The following is a 27872-nucleotide window of genomic DNA, read 5'->3' as shown; positions in this document are numbered from 1 at the left end:
TGCAAAAAAGTGCTAAAATAATAAAGAAATTATCAGAATCACATAGTACACATATTAAAGTAGCAGCAAGTATGGCAGCAAGGCAGCAGCCAAACAGATGCTGCCCGTTGAAGCTGTCCTTTTATACTGAGGGAAAGGCTCGCACTGAATACTGGGAGGGGCGGTAGCTACACCTCCCTCTGCACTGCCCACAAACTAGCCCTCCATTGGTGACTAAACCTGTCACTCATCACATCATCCAATAGGCACCAGGGCCATAGGAGCGCATAATGTAAAAAACAGTCACTAAAACGCGGATTCCAGCGCTCCACTTACATACATCAGCGCTCCATGGGATAGTTAACCATTCGTGGAAGGCAGGAAATAATCCCTTCAAAAATTGTGGGGAAACAATGCCGGTGAATGTCCGTACGAAAATGCCAAGTCCTGATTGGCTGTGAGGTTATGGAGGGGTGTACTGTCTGCGCCTATCAGGGCACACTCACCCGCCGGATTGGCCAATGGGAGGCCGCTCTGTGCGCACAGCTGCTATCGCCTGTCAGGCGTATCCGAGCAGTGAATAAATTACGTGACGTCACCAGCAGAGCGGCCGCTTCCGCGTACATCTTGAAGCCTGGTTGCCAAGGTAACAGCCTCGTAATGTAAACAAACATCGCTGACAACAGCGTGTGTGCAGCATCCATTGTGAAAGACACCAATAAGCATAAATAAAAAGAAATAGATCCATTGTGATCTCCTAAAGGATTAGATAACCAGTATTAAACGGGTACATTTAAAGGAGTCCAACCTAATCCAACCAGATACCACCCACAATCTTAATATCGGGAAAAAATACATATGTATTACCAACTAGTCTCTGCCCAAAGAATATGACAGATTAAAGCACATAATAATGCTTATTCTTTTATGATATACACTATCCATATGTTTATGGAGGGGGGAGGCATCCATGCTGTTATCCAGATGGTAAACAACCATCATTTCTAGATGGTTTAAATCCCCTCACCCCGCCACTAATACAGTATACTTAATGGCGCATACCCGGGTGGTACATGAAAAGTGTCGGGCAAAAGAGATTGTTTACAATGGATTACTTATATCAGCTCAAGACCATACAAAGAGGCAAAAGAGGTTTAAAAATTCAAAAGAAAAAGACACATAAGGAAAGAACAGTGACAAGGGGAGAACAAATTAACTGGCATTCTTAAATAAAGGGGGCAAAGGTGAACCCCTCATTTAGGCCACCTGGACTCAAGGTGCCCAGTCTATAGATCCAACGGGCCTCCAACTGTCTCAATTTCTGATCAAGATTGCCCCCTCTTGGACCCATCTTCCATCTCTGTATTACCCAAAAGCGTAGACAGTTGGGGTCACCTCCATGTTTTTCCACGAAATGTTTAGCCACCGATGTTTTGCGTTTATGGTAGATATCACCCAGATGTTCCAGGACTCTAGTCTTAATTGCCCTTGTGGTTTCACCCACATAAAGTAGGGGGCAGGGGCATTGTATTGCGTACACAACCCCCTCTGTCTCGCAATTAAAAAAGTCAAACAATTCGAATGTACGTCCATCTTTAGGGGCAATGAAATCCTTACATTTCAACACATTTGTCTGCAGAGAACATTGCTCAGTGCTGTTGTGTTGCAGCATTCGTGTGTTCTCCTGTGACGAGACTTTGTCTGCCCTGTTACTTGCTCGTATGCTTGCTCTATCCGTTGCCGACTACCCGCTCTGTTGCTGACTCCTGCCTGTACGACTTCCCGATTTGCTGCCGACTACTGCTATGGACGACTACCCGCTCTGTTGACGAACTTTGCTTGTATGACTACCCGCTTTGTTGCCAAACCTAGGAACTGCTTACTGGATTACGAGAACTCTACCAACCGGAAACCTTCCCTTCAAACGGTGGCTGAGTTATTGCACTACCGAACTCAGCCAGCGGAGGTGCTGCAACGCCATACTGGTCACGCCCTCAGTCTCCACGCCGATTGGCTTGTTAGCACTTCTGCCCCTTGCTTCTCAGAGGCCCTGTTCTCATTTCAGGGTTTCTGGGTGGTGAGTTGCATAAGTAGCTGGCTGCTCTCTACACTTGAGTCTCCGAAGCACCAGGTACGTGGTTTGTGTTGTAACAATAGGTTCTTTTCAGCAAACAGCTTCTTTTCTGTTTTCTAAATATATGAACAGTTAATGGCCCATATGCAATTCACTTTTTCTCCTGAGTTTTATCCTAGGTGATATTTTCACAACTTGTCACAAAATGCCTTTTAACCCCCTTGGCGGTACAATAAATCCGCCAGGGGGCAGCGCAGCACTTTTTAAAATTTTTATTTTTTTTAAAAAGCATGTAGCTAGCCTAGCGCTAGCTACATGCTTCCCCCCTCCCTCCGCTATCCCTCCCACCCCTCCGATCGCCGCCGGCGCCTTTACCCTGCAGGGAATCCCGTTCTGAACGGGATTCCCTGAATGGGCTTCCCCGTCGCCATGGCGACGATCGCGATGATGTCACCGACGTCATCGACGTCGTGACGTCAGCGGGCATTCCGATCCACTCCTCGGCGCTGCCTGGAACTGATTGGCCAGGCAGTGAAAGGGGTCTGGGGGGGGGGGGGGCGGCGCGGATAGCGGCGAATCGGCGGGAAGCGGCGGCGATCGTCATGCACACGCAGCTAGCAAAGTGCTAGCTGCGTGTAGCAAAAAAAAAATTATGTAAATTGGCCAAGCAGGGCCTGAGCGGCACCCTCCGGCGGCTTACCCCGTGTCTAGCACGGGGTTACCGCTAATGAGGTTAAGCCATCAACAAGCAAGAAATCACTCAAAATAAATGTGAAAGTATTTTTTCACCAACTTTCGGGTACCTTTTCAATTGTAAAATGCTGAAAAGTTAGTTTAAAGAGAAGATGAACGTTATCTCAGGTGAAAAAGTTAATTGCATATGGGCCAATGTGTCTTCTGTTTACCGACTAACATGGTTTGTTACAATCTGGTAGCCAAATTCACTGCTGCTGACCTGATAACATTGGAATTTAGCAAGGCTATTGAGAAAAAAAAGATGCTCCCATGCATATTGAAATGCTGCCTTTATTGCTATGCATTCTTCAGACCTAAGGCTTTTACTGATTATTTTTTTAACTGATGGCTAACATGGTACAAATACTCTACTGCAGTACTGCTACCTTTCAAATGAGCCAGTAAGGGGGTTAAGCAAGTGGGTTAAAGGAGTTGTCAGGCAAATAGTAATAAAATTAACGCTACTTACTGGGGGCTTCCTCCAGCCCCAAGCTCCCAGGACCTCCCTCGCCGCAGCTCTGCCCGCAGCCGTTTGCCGGAGCTCCATCCCGGTCCCCGGCGATGACGTCAGAGCAACCTGGAGGTCGCTCTATACTGCGCCTGCGCAATCGGAGCTGTCAATCACCGCCACGCAGGCCAGAGCACGCTCCGGCCCACGTGGCGGTGATTGACAGCGCCGATCGTGCAAGCGCAGTACAGAACGACCTCCAGGTCGCTCTGACGTAATCGCCGGGGACCGGGACGGAGCTCTGGCAAACGGCTGCGGGCAGAGCTGCGGCGAGGGAGGTCCTGGGAGCTTGGGGCTGGAGGAAGCCCCCAGTAAGTAGCGTTTATTTTATTGCTATTTGCCTGACAACTCCTTTAAGATATAGCTTAGAAGGGTCTGCCATAAATTTATCGGGGGGAGAGGGGGGACTTATCTCTTTTTGTTTAAGAATTTATGAGTCGGAGGGGTTGGAACGGTGAGGTAGAAGACTACTACATATCTTCTGATAATGCTGCAGGGCAATTACTTGTTAATGAAGGTCTGGGTAATCTTTTTACAGTAAATCGTCTGCAGGATCTCATCAGAGAATGGCATTGTCCCACAGGAGTTTAGGACGTTAGACTTCTCATAGATAGTTTCTGCCCAATAGCTCAACTGGCAATAATCAAACCTACCTTATAGAGACTTGAAAGATTGTTGAGTATGTTTTCAAAGTTGGCAAAATCAAACCTACCCACTGAGCAACTCAAAATGAGAAATGACATGTTAATTCAAATTTACTACCTAACTCATTCTTCCAGATATACCTTATAGTGACTTGGAAGATTGGTCAGTATTTTTTCAAAGTTGTACAGCTTATTTATTACATTCAGACATTTTTTCTGTATGTATAATTTCAACCCTTCTATCACACAATGAAATTGATTATAGACAAGATACACAGAACATTTATATTGTGCTTTTCTCCTGGCAGACTCAAAGTGACAGAGCTGCAGCCACTAGGACGGGCTCTATAGGCAGTAGTAGTGTTAGGTCTCCTCACTGAATAAGTGCAGGCTTACTGAACAGGAAGAGACGACTTTCAAACCCAGGTCTCCTGTGTCCGAGCCCTTAACCAGTACACTATCCAGCCACTGCTTGGTTATAGAAGACATACTTTTCATTGACATTTGGTTATTAAAATGAGATGTAGCCATGCAGTGTGGTTGTGGTGAACAGTTTTCTTGAACACGGTCAATCCACTAAGTAGGATGTAGGCAAAAAGATGTAACAGAACCTTTTCATTTTCATTTTTAAAAGCATTAACATCTCCAAAGCCAAATTTACCAATTAATTCACCATACATATTAATGTAATAATCATCTGAGCTAACAGAAATGCGCAAGCGGAAATTGAGGAAGCAAACTGCGCCTGCGTGCTGCCAATACCAGATTCAAACTGGGCGGGCGTGAGGTTGACTGCTTCCATTTTCAGAGTTCAAGGCCCAGACCAGACCGAATAGATAATGATCTATGGGGCGTTTACGGGGGCAAGGGAGGACGCGATCCAACCCTGCTGAACAGGACAGTCACTGGTAGTTATCTGTGTTTATATAACTTTTTCACTGATGTATCCTTTAAAGTTTAAAGGATACATCAGTGAAAAAGTTATATGGATCTTTGAATTGGACACCCTGGCCACAAAGGGTTTAAAGTTTAAACCCTTTGTGGCCAGGGTGTCCAATTCAAAGATCCATTGATTCTCCTTTCGGGATATTTTGGCAATGTAATCGCCCTTTCTAGGATCACTGTGCACCACCTCCAGCCCCAAAAATACCATGTTCCTCACTTTACTCCCATGACGTTGTTTAAAATATTTAGATAATGGGTGTTACTCCCAACCCTTCCTAATATTGAACAGATGCTCCCCTATTCTTTTAAATAGCTCCATCTTTGTACTGCCAATATATTTCTTTGCGCTAGAGCAAATAAGGCAGTACCCCCCTAATGGGCATTGGCAGAAAATTTTCAGGGGGGGGGGGGCAAATAACAGCGAGGAAAGTTGTGTGGCATGTTTTGCGCCATTAGAAAAAAAATTGGCATAATAGCAAAAAATGGGTGTGGCCACTGACGAGGAGGTGTGTGGAGCCAAATTTATATGAACTTAGCAATGGTGATACATTGGACTGGGACCATAGTAGGAATTAGATTGTAAGTGCCTCCGACACAGGTGCCCCCCAGTTTAGGTAGTGACAGGGACCCCCCATGTTTAGCGACAGGGACCCCCCATTTTAGGTAGTGACAGGTGCCCCACAGTTTAGGTAGTGACAGGGACCCCCCATGTTTAGCGACAGGGACCCCCCACTTTAGGTAGTGACAGGTGCCCCCCCAGTTTAGGTAGTGACAGGGACCCACCATGTTTAGCGACAGGGACCCCCCACTTTAGGTAGTGACAGGTGCCCCACAGTTTAGGTAATGACAGGTGCCCTCCAGTGTAGGTAATGACAGGTGCCCTCCAGTTTAGGTAGTGACAGGTATTCCCCAGTTTAGGTAGTGGCAGGGACCCCCCCAGTTTAGGTAGTGACACATGCCCCCAGTGTATGTAGTGACAGGTGCCCGTCAGTGTAAGTAGTGACAGGTGCCCCCCACTCACATTAGTTCCAGCAGGCAGCCCAGCGTCAGGCCTCAGAATCAGCCAATGCACATTACCCCCATGGACAAAGCACTGCAAATGCGGAAGTGATGGCACTCACTGGTCGCTGGCTGATCGGAGGTCTGACACTGGGCTGCCTGCTGGAACATAGGCAGCATGGTTGGCCCCGGGGAGGGGGGTGTCAGCTGATGGCTGGGGGGGCATCTGCCCCATTTTGCCCAATGTGCGGATGCTCGTGACCCCCCTGCAGTGTGACCCCCTTTTGTGTCACAGGTAATAAGTTGATTAATCTTATATTCTTCCTGTACTTTATTTACCATGATTTTTTTCCTTAAGTTTTTAGGCAACTGGTACACCTCTCATATCTGACAAACGCCCTGTATTCTTCCCTCCCCTTTTTTGGATTCTTCCTATAGTTTTGCCTATAGTCCTGGGTTTTCTGAAAATGAATAACGTTCTGTCAGATAGCATCTCATTCAATACTTCACTCCATTTCAAAATCGGCAAATGTTTTTCAAGCACCTCTTCCCCATACCCCTTTTCCTTAAAGAAGTACTGTAGGGGGGTAGGAGGGAAAAGAGTTGAACGCAGCCACTCACCGATGCTCCGGTCCCCGCCTCCAGATCACTTCTGGAATTTCAGACTTTAAAGTCCACTGTGCCTGCGTGGCCGTGTCCTCGCTACCGCTGACATCACCAGGAGTGTATTGCTCAGGCCCAGTACAGTCTGCGCCTGCGCAGTATGCTCCTGTTGATGTCAGCGGGAGCGAGGACTATAATGTCGGAAATTCCAGAAGTGAACTGGAGGCAGGGACCAGAGCATTGGTGAGTGGCTGCGCAGGCACAGGACATCTGCGGGGGACCATTGGGAGCCCCAGTCCTTTAAATTGATCCACCATTACCTCCACCTCCCTCCTATATTGCTCTTCATTCTTGCAGTTACTTTTTAGCCTTATGAACTGTCTTTTGGGGACATTGTTCAGCAATGAGGGTAAATGGCAACTTGTAGTCAGAATATACTCATTATCATCAGTTGCCTTCATATAGGTCTTAGTTTTGATAACTCCTTCCTCAACATAAATGTTTAGGTCTAGAAAACGGACCCTCTCTCTACTTTTGCTGTGAATCTCAGATTGCAGTTGTTCACATTGTCTTTAGAAAGTGATCCAGTGAATTTTTATCCCCCTCCAGATGAACAGGACGTCATCTATGAAGTGTTTCCAGAGGACCAGGTCTGCGCCAGGGCCCTCATGTCTGTGTAGATTAGTATGCTCCCAATGAGACATGAATAGACTGGCATACCCAGGCGTGAACATGGTTCCCAGTGCTGTCCCACTTACCTGGAAGTAGAACTCCCCTCCATACAGAAAGGAGTTTTGTGTCTATATGAACCAGATGGCATCCAGTATAAATTGTCTCTGCTCTACATCCAGTTGAGGGTTCTGCTCTAAGTAGTTATTTACTGCCTCAAGACCTTTAGTGTGTTTGATCACAGTATAGAGAGGCATAACAACCAGAGTCCAAAGAGCCACAGTTTCTATTATGAGATGTTAACTGTACCTTTATAATAGTTTCAATACACAAATAAGCTGCGCTCAAATGTCCTAGCACACAGTCCTTTCAGACAGCCAGTATACAGCAGAATAACTGGTCAGTATCCTCTTCTAGCACGAAGGCAGGCTAGTCCACTTTAGTGAGAAAACCACCACCACACCCCAAGCAGTGGCCACTCACCGTTCTAATATGACCCTCTGTCAGATGGGTCTTCAGCGTTTATGGGGTCATCTGGCCGCCCCCTGCCACACAAGGATGAGTCGACCTCTGCCTCCAAGCCGCTGTTGCTAGTTCACATCACCTCAAATAAGACATACCAGAGCTTCCACAGCGTAAAATTGTAAAATACGTTTAATTATAAAAGAATTGCACACTTACAAACCAAGCCGTGGGTGACCGCACAGTTTTATAGCTTTGTATTGGGTTATTTTCTAACTCGCAGGCACCCACAGCGTATCTGCAAGAGGAGAGAGCGGACTGGTGGCTAGGTAACCAGGAAGCTAAGACGGCATATTATGCAGGGAAGCCTGCATAGATGACGTCAGGGTGCAGGCAGACCCGCAGACTCCGAGTGAGGGGGAGGAACTGCTTTGGAATGGGCGGACATTTGGAGCAGCAGGCGGGTTGCCATGGTGAAGCCCAAGCAGGGCCGGCCCGCTCATGAGGCGGGGTGAAACTTTTGCCTCAGGCGGCACATTTCTAGGGGCGGCATCCGCCCGTCGGTGGGTGCAGGGACCTGGCCGCCGAGCTGGAGGGGTAGCGGGCAGGACGGGGGTATTGGGCCAAGCGGCGGGGAGGGGGGTCGGACCCCCCCTCCCTCGCCTGGGTCCCCCGTCCTCCGCTCCCCTCCAGCCTTAAATAGATCAGAAGCGCTACTCATAAGAGGCAGTGGGCAGGGAGGACTCACCTCTTCCTCGATCCAGCGTGCGCTCCACTGACGTCACTTCCTGTATTGTAAGTGGACGGCGTTGCAGGAAGTGACGTCAGTGGAGCGCACGCTGGATCGAGCGAGGAAGAGGTGAGTCCTCCCCGCCCACTGCCTCTTACGAGTAGCGCTTCTGATCTATTTAAGGCTGGAGGGGAGCGGAGGACGGGGGACCCAGGCGAGGGAGGGGGGGTCCGACCCCCCTCCCCGCCGCTCGGCCCAATACCCCCGTCCTGCCCGCTACCCCTCCAGCTCGGCGGGGGCGGCAGCAATAATTTTTTCTAAATTTGCCTCAGGCGGCAAAAAGTCTAGGGCCGGCCCTGAGCCCAAGCAGTTTCCGGCTAGCGAGCGGCAGCCAATGAGCGAAGGGGTCACCGCTCTGACGACTTCCGGGTTAGGGAGGAGAATCGCAGGCGGGGACTTTTACCGCTATATGGTATAAATTTTAACTACTGAAGGGCGGCGCATGCTTCTGAAGAGTCGTTTTATACGACGAAACTAGTCAAGCGCACGCGGTCTGAGTCAGCCACCGTAGGGAAGGACGTGGACGCTTAGAAGGAGGCGCAGGAGACAGCACAACACAGCCGACCCGGCGGCCAACGTTTGGGGTAGAGCCCACAAAAACTCTGTGCGGTCACCCACGGCTTGGTTTGTAAGTGTGCAATTCTTTTATAATTAAACTTATTTTACAATTTTACGCTATGAAAGCTCTGGTATGTCTTATTTGAGGTGATGTGAACTAGCAACAGCGGCTTGGAGGCAGAGGTCGAGGCATCCTTGTGTGGCAGGGGGCGGCCAGATGACCCCATAAACACTGAAGACCTATCTGACAGAGGGTCATATTAGAACGGTGAGTGGCCACTGCTTGGGGTGTGGTGGTGGTTTTCTCACTGAAGTGGACTAGCCTGCCTTCATGCTAGAAGAGGATACTGATCGGTTATTCTGCTGTATACTGCTGTATACTGGCTGTCTGAAAGGACTGTGTGCTAGGACATTTGAGCGCAGCTTATTTGTGTATTGTGACTTGGTTTTTTTGACCAGCGCACCACCATTGTTATACACCTGTTTTTATATCAGCGCAGTAATTTGGAGACTTTATAATAGTTTATTTCTTGTTAATTATCAAAAAAGCACTTTTTCTACTAGTTTATAGGGTTAAATATTTGTTGCGGGAAGAAAGCCCCACTTGTATCTTGCGTTCAGTAGTCGCGGATGCAGAACAACTGGAACTAGTTTTTTTTTTTACAAACTTCAGCAGCTCTCTACATAAAACAGCACGTTCCTCAGTGTCTCCAGCATGTATAAACAGGAGCCAAGAACCCACAGCAGTACAGATCATCTTATAACAAAAGCAAGGAGCACAGTGCCATCAACAGGCCAGATGTATGAACACCACATTTACCCTCTTGTTACAAAAGCTTCTTTTGGCCTGGGACCCACTTGCAATCGCAAATCACTAGCCGTTTTTGCAAGAACTTTTAGGAGCAATTTCTTGTGATTAAAGTGAACCTAAAGTCACCCCAAAAAAATTAGATGAACTCACCTGGGGCTTCCCTCAGCCCCCTGCAGACGATCGGTGCCCTCGCAGCCCCGCTCCGATGGCCCAGGACCCGCCAGCGAGCACTTCCGGTTTGGCCGTAACCGGCCGACACGCATGGGAACGCGAGTGATTGTTCGCGTTCCCAGCCTGTATATCGCCCCCTATGCTGCTATTGCGGCCTCCTGCAGCCAAAATACCTCGCGTTCCCAGCCAAAATAGCACCCCTATGCGGCCATATGTCCACATAGGCACCCGTATGCGGACATATGGCCGCATAGGGGTGCTATTTTGGCTGGGAACGCGTAGTATCAGCCGCGTTCCCCAGCCTGACGGGTCCTGACGGCGAAACCGGAAGTGGCCGCCAGCGGGACCTGGAGCATCAGAGCGACTCGTCGTGGGCATCTATCAGCTGCAGGGGGCTGAGGTAAGCCCCAGGTGAGTAAAACTCAATTTTTTTGGGACACTTAAGGTACACTTTAAGTACATTGTGAGTGAGTAAACTGTATGGGATTGGTCTATCAAAGGAACCCATTTTTTCAGAAGCCCATAAATAAAGTTCACAGCGATATTAATAAAAGACAGTGAGAGTAAAAAATTATTTTCCTTTCACTGAGTTTTACCTTGAACAGTGTCCCTTAACTACAGTGGAATGCGAAAGTTTGGGCAACCTTGTTAATCGTCATGATTTTCCTGTATAAATCGTTGGTTGTTACGATAAAAAATGTCAGTTAAATATATCATATAGGAGACACACACAGTGATATTTGAGAAGTGAAATGAAGTGTATTGGATTTACAGAAAGTGCGCAATAATTGTTTAAATACAATGATGCAGGTGCATACATTTGGGCACCACAAAAAATAAATGAAATCAATATTTAGTAGATCCTCCTTTTGCAGAAATTACAGCCTCTAAAAGCTTCCTGTAGGTTCCAATGAGAGTCTGGATTCTGGTTGAAGGTATTTTGGACCATTCCTCTTTACAAAACATCTCTAGTTCATTCACATTTGATGGCTTCTGAGCATGGACAGCTCTCTTTAACTCACACCACAGATTTTCAATTATATTTAGGTCTGGGGACTGAGATGACCATTCCAGAACGTTGTACTTGTTCCTCTGCATGAATGCCTTAGGGATTTTGAGCAATGTTTAGGGTCGTTGTCTTGTTGAAAGATTCACTCCCAGCCCAGCTTCAGCTTTGTCACTAATTCCAGGACATTGGTCTCCAGAACCTGCTGATACTGAGTGGAATTTATGCGTCCCTCAACTTTGACAAGATTCCCAGTCCCTGCACTGGCTACGCAGCCCCACAGCATGATGGAACCACCACCATATTTTACTGTACGTAACAGGTGTTTTTCTTGGAATACTGTGTTGTTTTTTCCTCCACGCATAATGCTCCTTGTTATGCCCAAATAACTAAATTTTAGTTTCATCAGTCCACTGCATCTTATTCCAAAATGAAGCTGGCTTGTCCAAATGTGCTTTAGCATACTTCAAGCAGTTCTGTTTGTGCTGTGGGCGGAGAAAAGGCTTCCTCTGCATCACGCTCGCATACAACATCTCCTTGTGTAAAGTGCGCAGAATGGTTGAACGATGCACAGTGACTCCATCTGCAGCAAGATGATGTTGTAGGTCTTTGGTGCTGGTCTGTGGGTTGACTCTTACTGTTCTCGTCATTCGTCGCTTCTGTTTATCCGAGATTTTTCTTGGTTAGCCACATCGAGCCTTAACTTGAACTGAGCCTGTGGTTCCTTACTATTATTATTAAAATTTCTTTGTCTATGTCTGTACTCTGCATATAAAAAATAGCTGACTGCCTATGTGACTAATTATGCTCTCTATATTCATACATATATTATTGTTTGATATGTTGATTTTAGAATTTACCTGCAATGTTGTAAACATTATTATTGGTTCATTTACCTATATTTACTTATGACTTATTCCCTGTATTGTTTATGAATATGCCATCCAATGTTTGTAAATATATTTTTTGTTTCTAAAAAAACTCCAATAAAAATTATCGAAATTGAACTGAGCCTGTGGTCTACCATTTCCTCAATATGTTCCTAACTGTGGAAAAAGACAGCTGGAATCTCTGAGACAGCTTTTTGTATCCTTCCCCTAAACCATGATGGTGAACGATCTTTGTCTTCAGGTCATTTTTAGAGTTGTTTTGAGACCCCCATGTTGCTACTCTTCAGAGAAAATTAAAAGAGGAGGGACACTTACAATATTGACCCCCTTATATACCCTTTCTCATAACTCGATTAACCTGTGTATGTAGGTCAGGGGTCAAGCTAATTTGAGTTCCAATTATTAGTTCTAAAGCTTTTGGAATCAGTAAAATGACAACAGTGCCCAAATGTATGCACCTGCCTAATTTTATTTAAACAAATACTGCACACTTTCTGTAAATCCAATAAATGTAATTTCACTTCTCACATATCTCCTATATGATATATTTAACCTCCTTGCCGGTTATCCCGAACACAGTTCGGGGTAACCTGCGCAGGAGGATTTCTCAGGCCCCGCTGGGCCGATTTGCATAATTTTTTTTTCCTACACGCAGCTAGCACTTTGCTAGCTGCGTGTAGTACGCGATCGCCGCCGCTTCGCCGCTACCCGCCGCGCCGAGCCGCCCCCCCTCCCGGCCCAGACCCCTGCGCAGCCTGGCCAATCAGTGCCAGGCAGCGCTAAGGGGCGGATCGGGATTCCCTCTGACGTCACGACGTCCATGACGTCATCCCGCCCGGTCGCCATGGCGACCGGGGAAGCCCTGCAGGAAATCCCGTTCTCAACGGGACTTTCTGCATACTCTGATCGCCGAAGGCGATCGGAGTGGGTGGGGGGATGCCGCCGCTCAGCGGCTATCATGTAGCGAGCCCTGGGCTCGCTACATGATTTTAAAAAAAAAAAATTAAAAAAAAGTGTGGCGCTGCCTCCTTGCCGGATTTTTTAGAACGACAAGGAGGTTAATTGACATTTCTTATCCAAACAACTAACGATTTATACAGGAAAATCATGACGATTAAAAAGGTTGCCCAAACTTTCGCATCCCACTGTACTTCACCGCTAAGGGTTTTTTAGGTTTGTGGACCAGAGCAATTTTCACCTTTCAGCTCTTCTCCTTTTCATTCGCCAATAACTTCATCACTACTAATCACAACACAAGAAAAAAAAATGGAAAAAATTAATTATTTCTCAGTTTTCGTCCATTATAGTTTTAAAGCCATATATGCTACTGTATTTACGCCCCCCATTTTATTTGCCCATTTGTTCCAGTTATCACAACGTTTAAATTATTTCCCTCATACAGTGTATGCCGACAATATTTTATTTCGAAATAAAGGTGTATTTTTTCCATTTTGCGCCCATCACTAATTACAAACCCCTATTTGCAAATATAACTGTAATCTACCCCCATGACATACATATACAAAAAAGTTTCTAAGGTAACTTTATGTATTTTTTTGTAGTATATGCAAATGTTTTATTTTGGAAACTATTGGAGATAAGGGGTTAATTTTAATGGTATATTCATGTATTTTATGTAAAAACAAATTGTATGTAGGTTTAAATTTTACTGCTTGGCCACAAGATATTTCTCCACGTTATCTTCCTGTGCGTACTGTTATTACGCTAACAGGAAGTAATGCATGTATGTGTTACTGTTGTCTTATCAATGGCCACTGCATCTCATTGATGCTGGTGGCCACTGATCAGGGGCACTTAGATCAATGAATGGGAACTGTGTTCCCATTTACTGATTGATGTACTAGTACCCCAAGAAATTCATTTTTTTGCATCAGCATCCACTAATACTATCCAGAACCTGCCAGTGTATTTGTGTACTTGTAGGGGTGCTGGGTCATTTTTAAATTCTTGTTTCACAAAAAATTATCTCTCCTCTTACCAACATTTCAAAATATAATAATGTTAGTTCTTTATATTAGATTATATAATATACCCATAGGTAGGTAGTCATATTAATCTCATGTACTTGGCACTGAGGCATAAAGTTGGTTTATATTTGCTCTATAAGTGACAAGTCAATCAATCAGTGCCTTCCTTCGTTACGCATGGTGCTTGTTTCTCCTTTTCAGGAAGAGAAAGTAAAAAAAAAAAAAAACAGAGGGAGAAAAGAGACATTTTCTTTCACACGAGCCCCTCAGAATTACAGTTCATGAACTATTCAGTAAACTGACCGTCCTGAGCCTCCCCTTCAACGGCCTAATCAAAGGGGAGGATCTATGTGTTTTGTTGCTTGTCAAAAACAATCAGTACTCGGCCCATTACATTTGCAGCACGTCGTTCTTTAATTGGTGTAACACACTGGGAGCTGAAAAGAAGAAAGTCCCACAAAAGAGCCCAAGTGAATGAACCCTGACTCACACAAAAATACTCTTCAGAAGTTCAGAGCTGGACACTAACAAGGATGTATAGAGTTAGCTTGAAAAGGGGTTAAGTTCAGCAATGTGCTACCTTGAAGACCCTCTGTGCAAAGCAATGATAGCATTGACAGCTTCCAAAATAGAATTTGGCATGAAAGGTGACCCTCATGTACACTCATAAAATAATGATCATATCATGTCCTTTGCAGAAACAGGTGTAGGTTAGGATTTCCCCATTAAGAGGGGAATAAATGTAAGTGTATTCCGGACAATGCAGACTATTACTTTAGCAAGGTTAGCAAGTTCAGCAATAGTCAAGAGCCATCAATACTACGTCAGGATTAATTTTAGCAAAAGTGCAGCTTTGTTTTAGTTTACTTATTTTAGATAAAATTGTGTTTTAGGTAGATATTTAAGTTAAACTTTATAAACCCTTTCATAGTATATATATTTTAGTACTGAAACCTCTATATACCAACAAGAAAATTGTAGCAGCTGAGAAAGTAAAGAAATGTGATTTGAAGCACCAGACTCAGTGGGAGGAGTGGAGGAGCCTTTGCCCTGACAGGACTGATTAGTGTGATCTGCATGGAATAATTAAAAAGAAATCTAGTGTCACAAAGTTCTAGGGAGTGACCTGCTTTTTTTCTGTGAACCACACACTTAGCCAGTCGGTTTGGTTTAGCCTGTGTCACATGGGCTTTTATTCAGTCTCTAATTCACTAGAGCTGAAGAAGTCAGATTCCAGCATTCTGTATTGCTATTCCAGAACGGTGCCAATGCTTCTGCTCCTAACTGCACAAATGATGCTAAAAAACAATAACAGCAACACAGAAAACTCAATAGAAAAATAAAAGACTTAACCATCACTAGATATGATATGGAATTTATTTCATCTAATAAACTATAAGAAGAATAAATGCTAAATACTACTTGTGATCATATTAAATAAGACCACAAAGTCAGACCCAGATTTGAGTAAAGGCTGAATGGAGTAAAACTCCAGTGGCTGGACAAATGTTCTTACATAATGTCTTCTTTATGAAACAGACTACAATTTAATCATAAAAAAATCATATTTCTTAAAAATAAGTTGTTTTTTGGACAGCGGTGAGCTGTATGCTTCTCCTTTTGCTAGAATTTTTGTGGTATTATATGGGGAAGCTACAACTTCCTCACATAACCAATATGAAACAGTGGAGGGGCTGTAGAATACCAGTAATTACTTTCCAGCAAATCTGCACTCTCAACATGTCTCAAGATGGCAATAATCAGCTCACAAGTCACAGTTATTCTCCAATGATACAACAGTCATACAGGATAATCCGTAATCACTAAGTAAAACTTACCGCAAATGAAACTTAACTTAGATCTGATCATAAGATGTACAGAGGCGCCAAAAGGATAAAAGTATGCTAAAAGGTTAAAATATTCGGGTGGCGGTGGTGGACCGGTCACTCCAAAAAGGACACGAAATTGTCACTTGAGAAAAAGACAATTTAATCAAATACTCCACGAACAATTCGCAACGCGTTTCACGGGCACAGTCCCGCTTCATCAGGCAATAAACATACGGAGTATCACACTTAAAATGACAGAGACGGAAGCATGTCAGAGAACTATATATGTATATATGATTGTGCAAATAATAGTAGTATGATATAATCTAGGTGAATATGTTATATTGGAATATGGGTTAATAATTAGCATAAGTAATGGGGTGGAGAGGAGTTTGTACAGTGCGGCAGTATTTAGTATGTTTGAGTGGTGTAAATTAGTATGTCCTGGTAGCTGGGGAGAGAGGATTAGTGGTTGCAGGCAATATTGACTAACTAGTAATATGGAGATATAGTAGTTGCAGGCAATATTGTCTATAGAGTAATGTGGAGATATAGGTGTAGTGTAATAACCAGGTGTAAGGACTAAGGGCCTGTTCAGACTATGCGCGTTCCTAGACGTTTTCAGGGAACGTGTCTGGGTACCAAAAACGCATAGGAACGGCTCCTAATGCTTTTGAATGGGCTAGTTCACATGTATGCGTATGAGACGCATACGTTTCTCATCCGCATTGCTGCACGCAGTTCTGTGCGTTACGCATAGAAACGGACGCAATGAAAGTCTATGGACGCGTATCAAAAACGCGTACTATTGCGTTTTTAGCGTCCGTTTTCCTCTGCGGTTCCCATAATTCTTTTTTTTCCCCTGGGTCACGTGTTTGTGCAAAACGCAATAGAATACGCATTAGAACGCAAGAAAAACGCATGCGTTTTTCAACTTGCGTTTCTTTGATTTTAAACGCATTCTTCATACGCAGATAGTCTGAACAGGCCCTAAGGGTTATTCCTTACACCTGGTTATTACACTACACCTATATCTCCACATTACTATTACTATTTAGTCAATATTGCCTGCAACCACTAATCCTCCAATATTGACTAACTAGTAATATGGAGATATACGGTAGTAGTTGCAGGCAATATTGTCTATAGAGTAATGTGGAGATATAGGTGTAGTGTAATAACCAGGTGTAAGGACTAAGGGTTATTGCTTACACCTGGTTATTACACTACACCTATATTTCCACATTACTCTATAGACAATATTGCCTGCAACTACTATATCTCCACATTACTATTACTATTTAGTCAATATTGCCTGCAACCACTAATCCTCTCTCCTCAGCTACCAGGACATACTATATTACACCACTCAAACATACTAAATACTGCCACACTGTACAAACTCCTCTCCACCCCATTACTTATGCTAATTATTAACCCATATTCCAATATAACATATTCACCCAGATTATATCATACCACTATTATTTGCACAATCATATATACATATATAGTTCTCTGACATGCTTCCGTCTCTGTCATTTTTAGTGTGATACTCCGTATGTTTATTGCCTGATGAAGCGGGACTGTGCCCGTGAAACGCGTTGCGAATTGTTCGTGGAGTATTTGATTAAATTGTCTTTTTCTCAAGTGACAATTTCGTGTCCTTTTTGGAGTGACCGGTCCACCACCGCCACCCGAATATTTTAACCTTTTAGCATACTTTTATCCTTTTGGCGCCTCTGTACATCTTATGATCAAAATTTTCCACCCTGGTGGAAGGGTGATACACCCTCTTTTCCTTCTTAAGAGAGCGACATCTTATTCCTGAGTGGGGACAGGTCTAATCTCCCCACCTGCCTATACAGTGGTTGCCTATGCGGTAACCCATGTTTGTGAGTATAATACTTACTTGTCATTTTTTTCTCCTGTTTCCAATACGTACTACACTATACTGGGCTCTCGGTTTCTCTGTTTTATTAACTTAAATCTGGTTTATGTTAAGTTTTATTTAGTAATTATCTAAGACCTGTGGGCAGTTTATAACAAGCTTGTTAGCAAATTTCATGGCAGAACTTCAGAGATTAACCGTAAACTTTATCACGTGATTACAGCACTGGGTCAAAATACAGTTAATGGAGACCAATGATGACCTGATTTTTGAACTAGACCTTTATTTGCAACAAACTTGGGTAATATGTTTGGAATGTCCAACAGAAAATTGACAGTGTTCCATGAATCTGAGTTAATTACCAAATAACAGGTGTAGAAGTTTTCTCCAGACCCTTTCAGCTGTCCATGAATGCCAGCTAACCTGATCAAAGTGTTGGTCTAAAGCTGGCCACTAACGGTCCAATTTCTAGCGAAAAATCGTTTGAGCGATCAGAAATTCTGATCGGACGAAAAATCGTTCACTACACCATCAACTAACCAATCATTGCTTCCTATCTATCACGACCACCAAGAAAATCCAAATTTTCGTTCGGCGAAAATTCATTCGGGCGACATTTTTTTCACTCATTCATAATCGATTGTGTCCACCAATGGAGATTATTTACAACCAAACCGATCAGAGTTTCTGATCGCTCAAACGATTTTTCGCTAGAAATTGGACCGTTAGTGGCCAGCTTAAGTCTGACACTTTGATCGCTGCCGGCCTCATCCTCTGCTGCTGCGCCACGTAATGTAGATATTACATGGGCACATTTAGACTTGCCACTACGAGCACATTTAGGCTTGTCACTCTATGTGTATCAAGGTGTCAGGCACAGTCTGACACTTTGAACTCCACCAGGACCACGCTGGCTTGTGTGTAGGGGGCAGAGCTACAGCATGTGAGCTTGCACTGGCCCCTCCTCCTCCCCCTGATGCCAGGTCGCCTCCTTGCTCTAGTGCAAGGCGGTTAGAGACTCACCCCACCCACCAAAAAAAAAATTGTGCTGGTGGAAGCAGGTGATCCAAAAATTGGATTGGAAAGGGTTGATAGATTAGACATTAGATTCAATTAAAACATTTACTAATGTCAAGTGGGCCAAGTTGGTAAACAGTCATTTACCCTTTTTAAAATCTGCCCTCATTTAGTCAGTAAGGGGTTTTTGAGAAAAAAGTAAAGGGCCCAATATTAGAGTATGATTACATCTATAATGCTTTTCACTCTTTAAGTTTCCAGGACATTGTTATCTCTATGGATGATCATCAGGCTAAGAAGATGTTACTGTGGACTAGTATATACTTACAGTATACACAAGATTTGTCACAAATGGCTTCAGCCAGCACTGGAGTGTGTATGAAACAACTTTATATGAAGGCCACAAAGTCTCCTCACCAAACATGACATCACTTTCCCACTACAATCAGAAATACTCCTTATCTATTCTGTCCACTTAGGATATGTAGAATACATTCACTTTCAAGAAAAAAGTGAAAAAAATATTGTGACGCCCATTTTCCCCTCACTTGATCTATACCAGCCCTGGCTCTAGAACCCGGAAATAAACCCTGGAAGGATAAGGAGTTCATCAGCAACAGGTAACATGGACTGATACCCCTAGCAAAACACTGTGCCCACTGCTAGTGAACCCTCCCTTTTTATCAGCATTTTCAGTGACTACGGTCAGACCAGTATGTACAGTATAAATGACATGCTTGCATTTAGCTCCACCTGTGCTGCTGAATATTGGTGGATGGAGTTCTCCATTAAGATAGTCCTTGAGTCATGCTTGAAACACAGAGTAATATCAAATGAGATATATACAGAAATGTAAGCCTGATATACAGATCTGCTTTAATTTATGCACTATGGCAGTTAGGTGCTAAGTTTCAAATTGCAGTGAATTATTTTTTGAGAAAAAGGGAAGTCAGCAAAATCCACAAACAATGAGATAAGGGCCCTTAATCAATTCACCTATTCTCCCAAGTTTTCTCCTAGATCTTTTTTTCATTTTCTGTTTAAAATACATTTTTGTCACTCTGCAATTGATAAAGTACCAAGAATTAGGTGAAAAAGTAACTCTGAGTATTTTCTTGCTTGCAAAGTACACCTGAACTGAGAGAAGGTATATGGAGGCTGCCATATCTATTTTCTTTTAAACAATACCAGTTGTGTGGCATCCTGCTGATCAGTCAGGCATCAGTAGTGTCTGAATCACACACCTGAAACAAGCATGTGGCTAATCCAGTCAGACTACAGTCAGAAACACTTGATCTACATGCTTGTTCAGGGTCTGTGGATAAGGGTATTGGAAACAGAGGCTCATCAGGACATTCTACAGTCTGCATTGTTTAAAAGGAAATAAATGTCAGCTTCCATATCCCTCGCATTTCAGAGGTGCTTGAAAGGGCATTTTATTGATAAAGAGTGAGTGACAATATCATCTAGGAGAAAATTTAGGGAAAAAAAGTGAATCAAATATTTGTGTTTGTATCAAACCCTTAATCAGACAACAAAACCAATTTCTATCTTAGCTGTACAGTTAATAGAACATGTAGCAATTACAGGTTAATAATTTCTTTGAATTCTCATTTAATAAAATTACTCTGGATAGTTTTTAATAACTTGTTAGCCATGAGTGCTCAATTGGCCTGCCAACTCTCCTGACCTGAACCCCATAGAGAATCTGTGGGGTATTGTGAAGAGAAAGTTGAGAGACGCAAGACCCAACACTCTGGATGAGCTTAAGGCCGCTATCGAAGCATCCTGGGCCTCCATAACACCGGAGCAGTGCCACAGGCTGATTGCCTCCATGCCACGCCGCATTGAAGCAGTCATTTCTGCAAAAGGATTCCCGACCAAGTATTGAGTGCATAACTGAACATAATTATTTGAAGGTTGACTTTGTTTGTTTTAAAAACACTTTTCTTTTATTGGTCGGATGAAATATGCTAATTTTTGGAGATAGGAAATTTGGGTTTTCATGAGCTGTATGCCAAAATCATCAATAAGAAAAACAATAAAAGGCTTGAACTACTTCAGTTGTGTGTAATGAATCTAAAATATATGAAAGTCTAATGTTTATCATTACATTACAGAAAATAATGAACTTTATCACAATATGCTAATTTTTTTAGAAGGACCTGTACAATATGTCAGCAAACAGTTGTTAATGATATTTTTGTTGGTTCACAAAGCTTACTTATTTTTTTTTACCTTTACTGTAAGTAGAGGTAATGCATGAGATAAACAAATAAGGAGTTATAATTTGTGAGATAAACAGATAAGGAGAGATAATTAATGAGTTAGGTAATTTGAGGAGAGATTCAATTGCTATCATTCATAAAGCATTACCGCATGAGGTAATGCAGAAAAAGCTGACTTTACCAAGCACTTCACAAAATATCAATTTATAAAAGCAGTTACCGCATGAAAAGCTGAAATTCCAGAGCACTGAGGTAAATTACCGACTTGTGCGGTAATTACCTCAACACATGTCAGTAAATGTCAATTCATAAAGTTTTGAGCAGGCGGTAATGGCACAGAACATACCACCTGCTTTGAAGAGGTGATAAGAGAGCGATAAGAGCAAAGTTAATGGAGACTCACAAGCAGAAGCAGCGAGATCTCCCCAGGCAGCAGCAGCGAGAGCGGAACAAACAAGGATTCCACTACATACCTTAGGTTGTGTGTTTAACCTCTTGGGTTCCTGCTTTTAAGATGTGTACTTCACATCAGAAAGCCTGCCATGTGTAAAGTTTCTTGAAGTTCTTCTACGCTTTGGCAATTAAATAGATTGTTAAGAAAGATTAATAGACAGATACAGAGCAGATTTAGGGCAAGCAGAGGCAATATAACAAAACATGTACATCTAAAGGGAAGTTGGGTATGCCTCTTTTATTGTAATGCTGTCTCTGCACGGAGAACAGGAATGTAACAAAACAATCTTCTCATGTTACCGACAGTTGGACTTCGGTAAAACACCGCATTTCTATCGCAGCTGTGAAAATGTTTATGAATTAGCACACACAAGTCTAAAATACCGAATGCGGTATATTCCTGAGCAGATTTTTTTGACTGCACAGCCTTTTATGAATGATTGCCATTGTGAGGTAAGGTAAGATGATTCAACTGAAAAGCTTTTTGAATCTGCCCATTGACATTTAGAGCGCATTCACAGGTAGGACAGCAAGTGCAAGTGCTTTCTAAAGGTGCCCACTAATTATATAATCTTGATTGTACAATCTTACTACTTCTGTGTAATATGAGGAGCTACCTAAATTATCCATTCAAAGTATATTCACTCAGTTTACTTTTGTGCTAATTAGATTTGGTAAGGTTGGACAATCAAGACTGTATAATTAGTAGGCACTTTTTGTAAAGTTACATTTTTGTGGCGTGAAGATCACAGAGAATGGTTTGCCAATCCGTCTATGGAGATTCAAGGTGGACATTGGATCTTGTGAAAGGACACAGAAATCTCAGCAGGTGGAGATTCCAATTCATTTGTTTCCCAAGTTCAGGAACCTACTACACTGGATTTCCCTACAAAGGCGCTATTGTGCAGGCAATTGTTTCTAAGGAACTGTTTCAATAGAGGACTATGGATGCTTCTTTTCAGGAAAGTGGAACTTTCCCTTCTCAAGCAAGACATTTTTGGTATTTTCAAGAGTCAAGGCTTAGAAGTGAGGGCAGCAAATTTAGATCTTCAATATCTTGGGGAAATCCAAATGGACAATTACAGTATACAGCAGAGTCTTACATCCACCACAGGTTGACCTCATCACCACTCCATTATGTCTGGAAGCCCTAGATATTTGGAAAATAATTCTTCAGAATGACTTGTTAGCTGATTTATGTGCAAGGCCAGGCCAAAGAAATGGGGGATGCCTTCTATCTATACAATAGAGACTACACAATGTACACAGTTAAAAAACAGTAATGAGATACCGACAATACAGGACTGGACAGTTTGGCTAATGGCGTTTACATAGAGATGGTAAATATGTATGCACATTACACAGCCAAAATAAACATGCTACTGGAGAGAGTCCTGCAAATCTGAGCTTACATTATAAGTAAACATGTAAAAGGGAACAAGGTTGTAGTTTGGTGGTCAATGGTCAGTTATGGCCCATACTCACGAGGGACAAATGTCGCCCGTGAGTATGGGCCGTGCGCACCCCGAACTGTCGCCCGGAACGGGCGCGCACCACGAACTGTCGCCCGTCGCTGATGTCGCCAGGCGATTGAAATGTTCAATCGCCTGGCGACAGTCGCCGCCGCAACTCCGCCGCAGCTGTCGCTAGTCCGCGTGAGTACGCGGACTAGCGACAGCAACCTCCATTGAGCTACGCATAGCTTCCGGCGTGGGGAGGAGGAACGTCGGCGACAGCTTCCGTAGTGCCGCTGGTCCCTCTTCCGCGTGTGTACGCGGAGGGACCTGGCGAGGAGCTGTCGCCGGCCTGTTGCCCACACGCTCACGTGTGCTGGCGACAGGCCACTTTTGCCGCCCGTGAGTATGGGTTAGAGTATCCTAGATAAGGTTATTTGGTTGCCTGAACAGTTGAGTTTTCAGATTATGCCTAAAGGTGATAAGTGTAGAGTAAGAAGAGATGACTAAAGAGAAATTGAGGAGGATGGCATGAATAGAGAAGAATTTGCATGGTGGGGTGGTAGGGGATGACAATTTCAATTTTTTTGTTTTGTTTATACTCCATTTCAGAAAGCAGGAGAACATGAAAGAACAATTAAGCAGCATGTATCTCTAAACAATATGAGTAGGCAGCACATCTCAAAAAAATATAATTCAGCAGAGCTTTTTTCCAAATAACATAAACAGGAAGCATGTCTTCCCTAAACAACATAATTAGGAAGCATGTTCCCCTCTGCCAACACAATTCAGCACTGTGCACCCTCCAAATAATATAATTAGGCAATCTGTATACCCAGATAGCGAAATTATCCAGTTTGTGCTCCCAAATTCTATAATCAGGCAGTGTGTGCCCCCAAATATAATAATTAAAGCCCCCAAATATAATTATTAGGCAGAACGTGCTCCCAAATAACATAATTAGGCAATATGTGCCCCCTCCCATAATATAATTAGACAGCAAGTGCCAGATCATAGATTCCTGGAAACTCACTCATTCTTTCCTATAAGATAATGCCAAATGTGAAAATGAATCACATGGGAATAACTTATAAAAATGTTACATGTTAAGATGACATTGCTATGATTTTAATGTGATATATTTTTCACAAATATTAAAAACTGAAGCTAGAAATAAAATGTGCCTGTAAAATCTGTTATATTGTGCCTGATGCGTCAAAGAATCTATTGTAGAAAATGAAGATCAGAAAGATGACAATTTTGGACCTAAATACAGAGCATGATTGATCCACACACCAAGCAGTCAATAAAGTATAAATACAGTGTATACAATAAAGTAGAAATACAGCAAAATAATAACATATAATGAACAGGATGGGTCAGCTGACATGAACAAAAGTGAACACTACATGCATGCGCCTAACACGCATGGAGCAGTACTCAAAACAGCAAACTGTGCAATATGTCAGCCCAATATAAGGAAAAAAGTTGTATATATTCGAGTATAAGTCTAGAAATTTAGGTCTGATTCACTTCATAAAATTATAGGGGTAGACTTATATACGAGTCACGGACAACACTAAGCACACTGAGTAATGTGTGTACTAATAGTGACATTCCCATTTGCAGAAATGTACTCTTTGGTAAGTGACACTTTGAGGAAAGGAAATGCCAAGAAAACACAGGCCTGAAAGTCCTGGCCACAACAATTAACAAGAAAAGGGACACAGGGAAAATACTGGGCTGCATAAAAGGGAGTGAATAATTGCAGCACTTGGGGGCCTGGAGGAGGTATTGGCTGCACTTAAGGGGCAGGAGGGGTTAATGGCTGCAATACTGTATGCAGTGCAGTCATTAACCCCTCCTGAGCCCAAAGTACAGCTATTAACTTTGCTTGGTAGACGTATACTTGAGCCAACAAAAAATTCCAGCTTAAGAAGGTTGAATATTGGAGTCCACTTATACACGAGGTCGACTTGTATTCGAGTATATACGGTAGCTCAAAAGTTATGAAGTGCAAAGTGAGCATAAAGGATCAAGTCTCCCACAAATTTGCATACAGTCTTATTGCCCCAAACAAGTTTGTTCCAGTTTTCAGAGACACAGCTCTTTTTTCAATGGGTACAAGCAGTGGTGCAGAATGCTCCAGGCCACGTGAGCACGATTATGAGCGGCAAAAGATGCCAACCTGGCGAGGTCTGCATCTGCAACGGAGGGGATGCCAGGCTGCCAGGTGATGGATAAAGCCCCAGGTAAGTAGATCTTGTTTTTTTTCAACTCGCACCTTTCCTTTAAGGTGTACTGGTAATAAAATTCTTGAGACCTAAACTGTGGAATAGATAAAGAAAAAAGTAATTTTTAGGAATTAATGTAACAAATTTGTTTTGGGGAGATTTCTTTATAAAAAAAAAATATCGCCTACCACAGAATTAAACATACACAGCAGGGGCGTAGCAATAGGGGGTGCAGAGGTAGCGACCGCATCAGGGCCCTTGAGCCAGAGGGGCCCCAAACGGCCCTCCCTCAACTACAGTATTAGCTCTTTATTGGTCCTGTGCTCGTAATAATATCTTCTAGAGATACTTTGAATAGTGGTAATCATTAACAAACTGTTCCCCATACCCTTTTTGCACCTCTGACCCTGTGGTTGTTCTTGGCAGATTTTGGTGCGCCGTATCAATTGTTATGTATAGAGTGCTTGGGGGGCCCCATTGTAAAACTTGCACAGGGGGCCCACAGCTCCTTAGCTACGCCACTGATACACAGGATTTACTTGCTGGACCATCACCTTCTCTGTGGTGCAATTTCATGATTTAAAAGTAGAAGGCTGCGCATCCCTGACCCAATACTGTACAATTGAATGGTTAATCGCTGTGGCGCACACCGCCCCCCCCTGGACTGAAATGTACGCCCGCATCCAAACAATGCAATACTGGTCTATGGAGAAATTGTAGCTTCCATCATAGTTTTGCATGCAAAAATATAATATACTGGACATCTGCACCAACATTGAGGTAAATCTCCAGAGCAGATGTCCTAACACTAACTAACCTAAGTTAAAAGCAAATGTCTTTACCCTGGGAGCAGCTACGCTAAGTTATGCATATGTTTTGCATCTGTCTGATTGCTGAGTGTGTATTTGAGCTATATAAGCGGTGCATATGAGGTGATGAGTCATTCAGATGCAGCCCATGTTGGTGAGCGCTTGCTTTGTTTTTTGCTGTCTGTATTGAATGTAAGTTACACATTTTAGCGTAGCTGCTCCCAGGGTAAAGACATTTGCTTTTAACTTAGGGTAGTTAGTGTTAGGACATCTGCTCTGGAAATTTACCTCAACGTTGGTGCAGATGTCCAGTATATTATATTTTTGCATGCAAAACTATGATGGAAGCTAAAATTTCTCCATAGACCAGTATTGCATTGTTTGGATGCGGGCGTACATTTCATTCCAGGGGGGTAGGGGGGGCGGTGTGCGCCACAGCGATTAACCATTCAATTGTACAGTATTGGGTCAGGGATGCGCAGCCTTCTACTTTTACTTTGTTTCCATTAATTCTGTAACTACCAGGCTAGCAGCACCCATTGTGCTAGCCTGTTTTGCATGGTAAGTATTTAGTTATGCATATGTTTTGCATCTGTCTGATTGCTGAGTGTGTATTTGAGCTATATAAGCAGTGCATATGAGGTGATGAGTCATTCAGATGCAGCCCATGTTGGTGAGCGCTTGCTTTGTTTTTTGCAATTTCATGATTTACTTGTGTTTGGTTATTTATTTTCTTAAAGGAACCTGATCATAAACTAAAATACTGGTGGGTTAGTTCTCTTAATTAGCTGACTAAAGAACAAGACGCTTTGATAAGTTCTTAACATCACTAACCCATCTGTGGGTTAGTGATGTTAAGCAAACAAACACAACTGAACTTGATAGCATATTTTAAAGCAGTGTTCCCCAACCCTGTCCTCAAGGCCCACCAACAATGCATGTTTTGTATAAATCCACTGAGGTAGTTAATCGGCTCTGCTGAGATACTAATTACCTCACCTGTGCATGTTTGTGGTTTTCTGCAAAACATGTACTGTTGGTTCCCCAACCTTTGAGGACAGGGTTGGGGAACTCTGTTTTAAAGGAAAGGACACTTAAAGAGAGTCTGAAGCCTGAATAAAACTCGCTTTTTCTCTTATATTCAGCAGGGGCATGTTTACCCCAGCTAAAACGCCGCTATCCCACGGCTGAACGGGGGTCCTTTACCCCCCAAATCCCCTCCGTTCTGTGCGGGGAGCGCTTCCTGCTTGAGGCAGGGCTAACGGCCGCAGTCCTGCCTCGTAGCGCTGATCGCCGACCTCTCCCCGCCCCTCTCAGTCTTCCTTCACTGAGAGGGGCGGGGAGAGGCGGAGATCCGCCGCTGATAGACGGGTCATGGAGGCAGAGCTGCGGCTCAAAGCTCTTCCTCCAGGAGCAGCAAAACCTACGACCAAGTTGGTCGCGGAATTTGCAGCAGGGGATTTGGGGGGTAAAGGACCCTCGTTTTTCCGTGGGATAGCAGCGTTTAAGCAGAGGCAAAATGCCCCTGCTGAATATAAGAGAAAAAGCGAGTTTTATTCTCGCTTCAGAGTGTCTTTAAAGGGGTTCTGTAGGGGGGGGGGGGCTGAGGATAAAAACCGCCACTTACCTGGGGCTTCTATCAGCCCCCTGTAGCAGTAATGTCCCATGGCATCCTCCTCTGATCCGCCGTTTCCGCCACCAGCCCGTCTAGCGCGGCATGCGGTCCAACTGTGGCCGTGCACCTGTTCGCTCCCGCCCGTGTCATCGGAAGCTTACTGCACAGGCGCAGTACAAGAAAACTTTGATGATGACGCAAGAGGCAGCGCGCACTATTCGTCTTTGTCAGACAAATAATTGCCCGGTGCCGGCGGCGGGGAACGGCGGATTGGAGGAGGACGGCGTGGGACATTACTGCTACATGGGGCAGATAGAAGCCCCAGGTAAGTGGCGGTTTTTATCCTCAGCCCCCCCCCCCCTACAGAATCCCTTTTAAGTGCGAGGGATATAGAGGCTGCCATATTTATTTCATTTTAAACAATACCATATGCTTGGCTGTCCTTCTGATCCTCTGCCTCCAGTACTTTTAGCCATAGACCCTGAACAAGTCTGACTGGATTTGCAGCAT

This window comes from Hyperolius riggenbachi, chromosome 4 (genome assembly GCF_040937935.1).
Source record: "Hyperolius riggenbachi isolate aHypRig1 chromosome 4, aHypRig1.pri, whole genome shotgun sequence".
In the NCBI taxonomy this organism is placed as follows: domain Eukaryota; kingdom Metazoa; phylum Chordata; class Amphibia; order Anura; family Hyperoliidae; genus Hyperolius; species Hyperolius riggenbachi.
This window is presented reverse-complemented; position numbering follows the sequence as displayed.